Raw genomic sequence first — 10,749 nt, forward strand, 5'->3', positions numbered from 1 at the left:
TACATTTGTTACAATTGATGAGCCACAGTTGATACATTATTAACTAAAGTCCATGGTTTGTATTAGGATTCACTCTTTGTATTGTACATTCTCTGGAGTGTGCATGCATGTGTGTGTGTGTGTGTGTGTGTGTGTGTGTGTGTGATTTTTCTTGAATTGGGTTTTGACAAATGTATCCACATGTATCATGCTAAATAGTTTCACTGCTTAAAAAAATTCCTGTGTTCCATCTATTCATCCTGCCTCCCCTACCCTTGGTAACCCACTGATCTTTTTATTTTCTCTACAGTCTTGCCTTTTCCAAAATGTCATATAGTTGGAATTGTACAGTATGTATTTTTTTAGAATGGCTTCTTCTACTAGATAATGTACATTTAAACTTCCTCTGTGTCTTTTTGTGGGTTGATAGCTCATTTCTTTTTGTTGTTGAATAATATACCATTGTTTGGATATGCTCAGTTTGTTTATCCACTCACCAACTGAAAGGCGGGATTGCCAGATCATACGATAACAGTATGTTTAGTTTTTTAGAAACTGTCCAACTGTCTTCCAAAGTGGCTGTACCATTTTACATTCCCACCAGCAGTAAATGAGAGCTTCTGTTTCTCCACATCCTCACCAGTATTTGGTGGTGGTGTTGTTTTGGATTTTAGTCATTCTAATAGGTGTGTAGTAGTATCTCATTCTTATTTTAATTGCTTTTTAGTTTTAATAGATAATTTCTAATAATATATTGTTTAATATTTTGAGGTTTTGAACATTTACATTAATTTACATTTTTGATAAAAGTAAATTCAAAGTAAAATTTGAATATCATTACTATACTATATAGTATGAGGTTATATTTGCCAAGATAGGATGAAGAACCTATTTTATTTAACAGTTTAACTTCACTTATAATCTTAAGATATTTAGATATATGGAATGGTGGCATCTATTTGGATGCTTGCCTTGGGGCAGTCCTGTTTGGGGCAGGGGATCACAATTTTTGAAAATCATTGAGAGGTTGTAGACAGTCTCAATAGAAATGTGTACATACACAAATACAGACAAAATTCTGTGTGTCTTTCAGGGATTCACAGACTTCCTAAGACTCATCCAGGTATTCATTCATTTTAGGGCAGCAGCCCCTGCTCTGAATTTCTGACAATTACTGCTCATTTAGTTTCCTGAAAGCACAGTCCCAAGATTTTCATCCTCTTAAATCTTTCATACTTCTCCAGAGGTGTCCATTTCCTTAAGTAGTAATTCCTTCAGCCTGCTATTTAAAAAACATTCAGCACTTCTTTCCTTTTGCTGAAGCGGCCAAAATGAAGTTCAATCCCTTTGTGACTTTTGACCAGAGCAAGAACCATGGAAGGCATTTCAATGCGCCTTCCCACATTCACAGGAAGATTATGTCTTCCCCTCTTTCCAAAGAGCTGAGACAGAAGTACAATGTTTGATCCATGCCCATCCAAGAGGATGATGATGTACAGGTTGTACAAGAACACTGTAAAGGTCAGCAAATTGGCAAAGTCATCCAGGTTTACAGGAAGAAATCTGTCATCTACATTGAGCGAGTACAGTGAGAGAAGGCAAATGGCACAACTGTCCATGTGGCCATTCACCCTAGCAAGGTGGTTATCACTAGACTACAAGTGGACAACGGCCATGAAAAGATCCTTGAATATAAAGCCAAATCTCACCAAGTAGGAAAGGAAAAGGGCAAATATCAGAAGAAACAATTGAGAAGATGCAGGAATAAAGTAATCTCATATACGACTTTAAATAAGAACTATTAGGATGAGGGGCACCTGGTGGCTCAGTCGGTTAAGTATCTACCTTTAGCTCAGATCATGATCCCAGGGTCCTGGGATTGAGCCCCACATTAGGCTCCCTGCTCAGCGGGGAGTCTGTTTCTCCCTCACCCTGTCCCTGCCCTCCACTTGTGCTCTCACTTGCTATCTCTCTCTCTCAAATAAATAAATAAAATCTAAAAAAAAAAAACCAAAACTATTAAGGTAAAAAAAAATTCAGCAAACTAACCTCAGGTTAACTGGATCAGACCTATCCTTGCATTGCCTTCATTCATGTAGCCCAAGCCTCTGCCAATTGGTGCAACTTGCTGTTCTCTGAATGTATCTCTAGGCTTTCCAATGTCTCCAAATTTATATAATTTTTCCACCTGAAATTCCCTTTTCTTTATCTCTGCCTACTGAAATTCTACCATTGTTCAAGGCTTCTTGATGGAACCTTTTCTTCCTACCCCACCTATTCTAAAAGAGTCTCTTCTTTTTCCAACTACTCAGAACACATTTGTATACTCATCTTTCATTCCTCCTTCCTTCATTCATTCTATCAATCATACAATAAACTTTGCTGAGCAATCATAGTACTGGGCACTCTACTGGTACAGATGGCTCCTGCTCTGGAAGGAGATTTCAGGTGAACAGGAATGCATCTAAGGGACCGGATGAAGGCCTAGGCTGGAGGGCAATACAATGCAGAGATTAAGAGTAAGACCATCTGGGCTCAGAGCCTGGCTCTGCCCATAGTGGCTGGGTGATCTGGGCCAATTTACTTCACCTCCCTCTGCTTGCTTCGTTATCTGAAAGTCAAGATAAATAGGGCACCTATGTCACAGGGTCTACATGAGGATTAGTGAGTTTATAAAGATCTGAGGGTTCTTGGCACATAAGTGAGAACTCAATAAATACTATTAATATTATCATTGTGAATGGAAGAAAAGTGGCAGGTAAGAGTAGACTTTCCTGAAAATACATGTCTGAGGAAACCCTCCACACTACTCTGTGTTCTCCAATGCTTGTTGAAGAAGATTAAATAGACAAACACAAGCTTTTGGCAGGGTTTCTTTTTTGAGCTGATTTTGAACTGGCTATTTGTGTTTCTGATGCATTTGATGACTTCTGTCTCTATAGTCAACTTATTGTCTCTTGACCTAAAGAGTGGCTTTCAAAGGTCACTACTACCACTTGAGTTGGTTTTGTTTGTTTGTGTATTCATTTTTAACTACTGTAGACCTGATAAGTTTGCAAAGAAGTTTTAAATTTTTAAAAGGCTTTTCTATGAGGCTGTACTAACACTTTCTCCTCACAAGGCAGGGCCTTCATAAGAGTGAAGTCAAAAACTGATTTTTAGGATGACAGGTCACAGAAAGTATAGGTTACAGAGTCAGCAAGCAGGTAAATGGCCTTTTAAAATATTATAAAGTATTTTATTAAAGTTGGAGTGTTTGGAAGCAAGTTACTTGCTTTTAATTTATGGGGTGTTAGCTTTCCTGGCTGGATAGAGTGAGCAAGTTATTTAAACTTCCTGGGTTTCAGTTTCATCATCTGCATTATGGGGATAATACCTCTATTCAGGGGTAAATAAGATGGTGTACATGGAAGTGCTTGAAAATAGGAGGAAAGAAAGGGGGGTGGTGGTGAGCCCTGAATGAACTCCAAAGAAATAGCCAGAGATTTATGCTTGACTTTTTAAACTTATACTTAAAGTGAGAGTGCACTAGAGGAGTATTTTGTTATGACATTGACTTTATGAGTTTAAATCCACCAACTTTTTGAACTAAGTTCATGAGTGCTTTGACTTTGTTGAGCTGCTCGCTTTCTTACATTATTACTTGAATGACATATCAACCCATTATTTGCGTTCACCTTTCAAATAGTCGAATTGCATTTCAGTGCCTGACCATGAGTTATTGTGACTCAGAACAATTAAAGAAGTTTGACTACATGCAGAAAATTTATAAGTCGCAGAGTGAGAACATGGCAGATTTCCATAAATCACTTTTATTGAGAGTTGAGTCACTCTTTGCTATGAAAATAATTTATAGGGCAATGTTCCATTTGAGGAAAAATGAAAATTAATGGCATTCATAAAGATGATGATGAATGTGTTTCAACACCAGTGGAAAAGAACAAGTTTCACAAAAAATGTAAACCCTACACCATATTGTTTATCATCATAACTATTCCAAGCTCTTTGGTAAATGTTAGGAAGTTTGGCTGAATTAGATATCATTCACTGAGCTAGCTGTTCTCTGTGTGCATCCCAGACCCATTTTGAGCCATTCTGTCTGCTGCTCTGACTCCCAGGAGGCTTTAGCAGGAGACCCAAAGGATGAGACGGAGTTAGGGTATTTCTTTTTGGGGGTGTTTTTAAATTTTTATTTATTTATTTTAGAGAGAGACAGAGAGGGAACACAGGTGAGCAGGAGGAGGGGCAGAGGAAGAGGGAGAGAGAGAATCTCAAGCAGATTCCAAGCTGAGCACATAGCCAGGCATGGGGCTCGATCTCACAACCCTGAGATCAGGAGTCAGAGGCTTAACGGACTGAGACATCCAGGCACCCCTATTTCTTCTGTTCTTCTCTAGGTGATGCTGAGGTTCTGGCTGTCCCTGCTCCTGACCACCACAGCTCTAGTGGAGTTCAGCCCACTGGAGCTATGGGGAAGGAAAGCCTTTCTGCCAGTGCTGTTCTAGAGACCTCAGTTTTCCTTCTTGGTTCTCTTCATTTAGATAAATTTAACAGATTCTCATCAAAATCTCACCTAAAAAGAACTTGTTTTCTGTTGGAGCCAAGCCAGATATATTCTCCATTAAGCAAAGTTTATGAACTTTCTGGGGTATGGATCCCACAACAAACTAGATCTCAATCTACCAAACAAGCGTACTCCTTTTTCCAAATGTTTTTCAGGTATCTTTATCATTATGTTCACTTTATTAAATGTTCTAAAATAAACCAAAACATCACGTGTGGTAGTAAGGCTAAATTATACTTCCCAGAATTCCCCTGCCTATATGTTTCTGTGTAGGGAGGGCCATAGGATAGAGTCTGAGATTTGGGGGAAATTTTTTTTAGCTCACGCATATGGTTGTTTATCTGCTGGATGAGCTCATTGGTGCAAGGCTGCAGCCAGGCTTCTGACTGTTCCACCTCCCCCAGGACCCTCCTTTACCTTGTCTGACTCCTAGGCCAGGTGTCTGTGTGTGTGTGTGTGTGTGTGTGTGTGTGTGATTAGCTCCATCCTGAGGGGCCTCAGGTTCTGCAGGACACTCATACCATCAAGATCTGGGGCAATGAGAACTGATAAGGATTTCAGTCTGTCTTTGTAAGCTCCAGCTTGTTCTTGCTCTTCGCCAATTTACATCCATCTTGCTTTCCTGTCCACCTGTGCTCTGGTCTTTAAGCTCAGGTATCAGCCTTACAGAGTCTGCTAATCCAGCTGTGTAAGGACACTTCCCTGTGTGTGTGTGTGTGTGTGTTTGTGTGTGTGTGAATGGATAGACAGATAAATAGATATATGAAATTAAAATATTAATCATTCCTTTTGTACCTTCCCTTCCAGCACTATAAAGACTGTATTTAACATGTCTTTTTTTCTTAGCTCCTTTTATTTTTTTTAAAGATCTTACTTATTTATTTGACAGAGAGAGAGATAGCGAGAGCAGGAACACAAGCGGGGGAGTGGGGGAGGGAAAAGCAGGCTTCCCGCTGAGCAGGGAGCCTGATGTGGGGCTCGATCCCAGGACCCTGGGATCGTGACCTGAGCCGAAGGCAGACGCGAAACGACTAAGCCACCCAGGCGCCCCTCTTAGCTCCTTTTAAGATCTTTCTCTGCATCACTAACTTCAAACAGGTTGATGTGCCCTCTTTTTTTTTGTTTCTGTTTTTTTAATTCTTTGGGACAGGGCTAAGCAAGGAGTTCGTAGACAAGAACCAAAAGCATGATCTGTAAAAGAAGAAATTAATAATTTACCAAAATTAAAACCTTCGGTGTTGTGAAAGACCTTGTAAAGAGAATGCAGGATTTGCAAGCCACAGATCTGATATAGGCTTTATATCTACAATATATAAAGCACTCTCAAAACTCAATGGTAAACAATCTAGTTATAAAACAGGCAAAGACATGAACAAAATATTTCACCAAAATGAAGAATTAAGGGGCTTCTGGGTGGCTCAGTGGGTTAGGAGTCTGACTCTTGATTTCCACTCTAGGTGTGATCTCAGGTAGTGGGATGGAGCCCCCGTGTTGGGCTCTGCACTCAGTGGGGATTCTCTTACTTGGGATTTTCCTACTCCTTCTCCCTCTGCCCCTCCCCCACTTGTATGCCTGTATGCTCTCTCTCTCTCTCTCAAAAAAAAAAAAAAAAAAAAAAGAATTAGGATTTAACATAGGGATTTGGGAGGACACAAGCATTTAGTCTATAGCACTATATTCTAACCATCAGAAAGGAGAAAAGATAAAAAGGAAACCTCTTCCTTTGATATAATTCCACAGAAATTGCATGGTTTCCTCTTCATCCATTGGCCAGACCTTAGACACATGGACCCATCTAACTGCAAGAGAGGCAAGTATTAATCTTTATTCAAAGGAAGATGGGGAAAAAGATTATTGGAAGACAAAAAACTGTCCTTGTCATGAGTTCCTAACATTTCAAGGCTCTTCCAAATGTGACCTCCTCTTCCACCTGTATTATATTCACCTAACTAGTCTACTGCCTGCACTTTCAAAGTCTCCTAGGTCACTGTCCTTAGTCATGAATTCAAAGCACAGGTTTAATTACATTACTCTCTTGTGCCATAATCTTCACTGGGTCCCTACTATTTGTAGATTAAGTCTAAACCCTTTTACTTAATATGATATTAATATCCTCCATAATACCATTTCAATTTGATCTCCCTCTTCTTTCCTACCCTTTTTTATCCTCTCAACTGGCCATTCCCTGAATATACCATGAGCTTTCACTTCTCCATAACTTTGATCATGGCAGACCCTCCACCAGAATGAGCTCCCTAAAAGCCCATCACCAACCTTTGAAACACTGCGCAGAGTTCCAACTCTGTCTCAAATGATATTACTTTTATAAGCTCATTTTTCATCACTTCTATTAAAAATAACTTACCCATTCTCAGAATGGCCACTGTATTTATGCTGCCTTCCATTTTAATAAGTTATAAATTTACATATTCATAACCATGATTATATTGTGAATTACATAGTATTCACTACATATTACTCATCTTTGCAGTCCTGGGAGCACCTAGTCTCTGAATTTTTACCTAACAGCTGCACAATACATATTTATTAAATGGAATTAGTATGTAACCACTAAATTTATAGAAGGAAAGAGAAAAATCTCAAGTCATCTCTTTTTGGATAAAATGCTCATTTAAACTACATTAAATGCTTTATCAACAATCTAGTATTATTTACTACATAATTCTCTCTAAGTCTATATGTACTTATGTGGAATTGTTTTAAGTGATTTGTGTTAATATACAAAGCTTAATATGGATTTGCATCAGAAAGAACAACTTGTAAGAGCTATTTTCAGCTCTAACAAGGAAGTGACAGTTTTCCAGTTTTTAGCAGAAGTGTTGTAACTTATCTCAGTCAAACACTTGCTAGGTCATTCAGTTTGTCATTTGTGTTACTTTACTTTCTATTTTAATTCTCAGGCCTAGTCAGAAATAATAAATAAAGAAAATTATAGTTTGATTGCTGCTAATTGTCTTGTGACAGCAGGTGGAAGTGAAAATAATTTCAACATTGAATTATCTGTTAAATATGACCACAAGACCTATTTGATATTAATCTTTTGTCCATGTTGGTCAATTTCTCTCAATTTCTCAATTAGCTCTCTGTGTATTAGATTCAGACAGGAAGATATAGCTATAGAATTTGAAATAAACAATAAACTCCCAATTAAAATTAATAAATTATATGAAAATGAACCCCATATCGGCCTTATAAGGACACCTCTTCCTGAAAAATAGGATTTCATATTAACCTTTTTGTAATTTTTTATTATTTGTCCCTCTGTCTATCCCTCTTCTGTACCCTCTCTGACCTCTTTTTGTGTCCATAGTTCTTGTTTCTGATCTGATTAAAACTATTTCATGCACTTCGTATTAATCCTATTTGTATGGGAGGAGTTGGGACACCAATCAGAGCTCAGGATGACATATCACTCCAGCTGAATCCTGACCTAGAAGAAGGCTTAGGAAAGTGTATGGACAGAATGAAAATAAACTATAAGGTTAATATTTTTATTTCTAACTCTTTATCAAATTTTGAGTTGTTTTTTTAATACATGGGAAGTCAGGTAACTTTCTAGGGCAAGGAAAACAAAAGAAAAGACAAATCATTCAGGCAGTGACTCATGGAATCATTAAGGTACAAAACAAAGCATAACAACAAGAACAACAAAACAGTATCTTTTCACAAAAGCTCATTTTGAATACTAGATTTTCTAAGTTATTGATTCCTCCACCCACTTTGAAAAAATAGTTGCCATTTTGGAATTTAATAAAAAAGTAACAGTTTTCACAGATACTGTCATTAAATGCAAGGGTGTGTCTGGAAGCAAGGGTTCCTCAAACTGACAGTAATTAAAATGTGTATTCAGGGTTGCCTCCTTGGTGACAGAAAGGCAGCAGGGTCAAGGCATTGAATTGGGGAGGGATGAGTGGAAAATGGATTGAGAATCTGCTAGGTGTTTGTACTTGGCTGAGTGTTCTAGTAATGCCAGAGCTGTAACCAAGCTTCCCTAGGCTCTATCAGCCTGATAGAGTAGGTGATTCTAGAGAATGCTTGAGAGTTCCCAGAGGGTTCACACATATACTCATGAATGTCTGCACCTGTTACTTGCTGCCACCATCCTGCGGAATCACGGTGCTATCTACTGACAGGTCTTCCCAGCATAGCTGTCTCTACCACAGTGGAGACAGTGAAGCCCTCGAGATGACAAAGCTGTTGATGTTCTGCTGTGAAGTGGAAAGGAATTGTCTCACTCCCCACCCTCATTCATGGGCAAGACCTCCTTAGATGAGTTTCTGAGCTATGTTCCTCATTTCCAACATGTTAGAGTTTTTAGTAAAATACTCTTTTTGTAGAGAGAGGACTCAAATAATCAAAATCAGAAATGAAAGAGGAGATATAACAACCAATACCAGAGAAATACAAAGGATTATAAGAGAATATTATGAAAAATTATATACCAACAAATTGGACAACCTGGAAGAAATGGATAAATTCCTAGAAACATATAACCTCCCAAAATGGAATCCAGAAGAAATAAAAAATTTGAGCAGGCCAATTACCAACAATGAAATTGAATCAGTAATAAAAAACCTCCCAAAGAACAAAAGTCCAAGACCAGATAGCCTCACAGATGAATTCCACCATACACTTAAAGAAGAGCTAGTACCTATTCTTTTCAAACTATGCAAAAATAGAAGAGGAAGGAAAACTTCAAATTCATTGTATGAGGCCAGCATTACCCTGATATCAAAACCAGATAAAAACATTACAAAAAAGAGAGAGAGAGAGAGAGAGAACTACAGGCCAATATCTCTGATGAACATAGATGTTAATATCCTCAACAAAATATTAGCAAAACCAACAATACATTAAAAAAAGTCATTCACCACAATCAAGTGGGATTATTCCTGGGAGGCAAGGTTGGTTTAATATTCACAAATCAATCAACATAATACACTGACAAGAGAAAAGATAAAACTATATGATCATTTCAATAAATGCAGAAAAAGATTTGACAAAGTACAACATCCATTCATGATAAAAACCCTCAACAATGTAGGCTTAGAGGGAACATACATCAACATAATTAAGACCTTTTATTAACAACCCACAGTAGACATCATATTCAATAAGGAAAAATTGTGAGCTTTCCCCCTAAGATCAGGAACAGGCAAGGATGTCCACTCTCACTTTTATTCGACATAATATTGGAAGTCCTAGCCACAGCAATCAGGAAAAAAAAAAAGCATCCAAATTGGAAAGCAAGAAGTAAAACTCTCACTTTTTGCAGATGACATGATACTATATATAGAAAATTCTAAAGACTTCACCAAGAAACTACTAGAACTGATAAATGAATTTAGTAAAGTCATAGGATACAAAATCAACATACAGCAGTTTTCTGGATTTCTATACACTAATAATGATGTAGCAGAAAGAGAAATTAAGAAAACAATCACATTTACAATTGCAACAAAAATAATAAAATACCTAGGAATAACTTTAACCAAGGAGGTAAAAGACCTATACTCTGAAAACTATAAAACATTGATGAAAGAAATTGAAGATAACACAAACAAATGGAAAGATATTCTGTGCTCATGGATTGGGAGAATGAATATTGTTAAAAAGTCCATTGTACCCAAAGCAATCTACACATTTAATGTAATCTCTATCAAAATACCATCAGCATTTTTCATGGAAGTAGATGAAATAATCCTAAAATTTGTATGGAACCACAAAAGACCCCAATAAGCCAAAGCAATCTTGAAAAAGAAAAGCAAAGCTGGAGGTATCACAATCCCAGATTTCAAGATATACTACAAAACTGTAGTAATCAAAACAATATGGTACTGGCACAAAAATAGACACATAGATCAATAGAACAGAATAGAAAACCCAGAAATAAACCCACAGTTATATGGGTCAATTAATCTTTGAGAAAGCAGGAAAGAATATCCAATGGGAAAAAGACAATCTCTTCAACAAATGGTGTTGGGAAAACTGGATAGTCACATGCAAAAGAATGAAACTGGACCACTTGCTTACACCATGCACAAAAATAAACTCAAAATGGATTAAAGACCTAAATGTGAGATCTGAAACCATAAAAATCCTAGAAAAGAGCACAGGCAGTAATTTTTCTGGCATCAGCTGTAGCCACAGTTTTCTAGATATGTCTCCTGAGGCAAGGGGAACAA

General features: G+C 37.6%; 1 pseudogene; it reads left to right on the forward strand.

Annotated features, from left to right (window-relative positions):
- Positions 1-1,310: 1,310 nt before the first annotated feature.
- Positions 1,311-1,747, forward strand: LOC116634446 (annotated as a pseudogene).
- Positions 1,748-10,749: the final 9,002 nt, after the last annotated feature.

Source organism: Phoca vitulina, unplaced genomic scaffold, assembly GCF_004348235.1.
Source record: "Phoca vitulina isolate PV1807 unplaced genomic scaffold, GSC_HSeal_1.0 scaffold9, whole genome shotgun sequence".
In the NCBI taxonomy this organism is placed as follows: domain Eukaryota; kingdom Metazoa; phylum Chordata; class Mammalia; order Carnivora; family Phocidae; genus Phoca; species Phoca vitulina.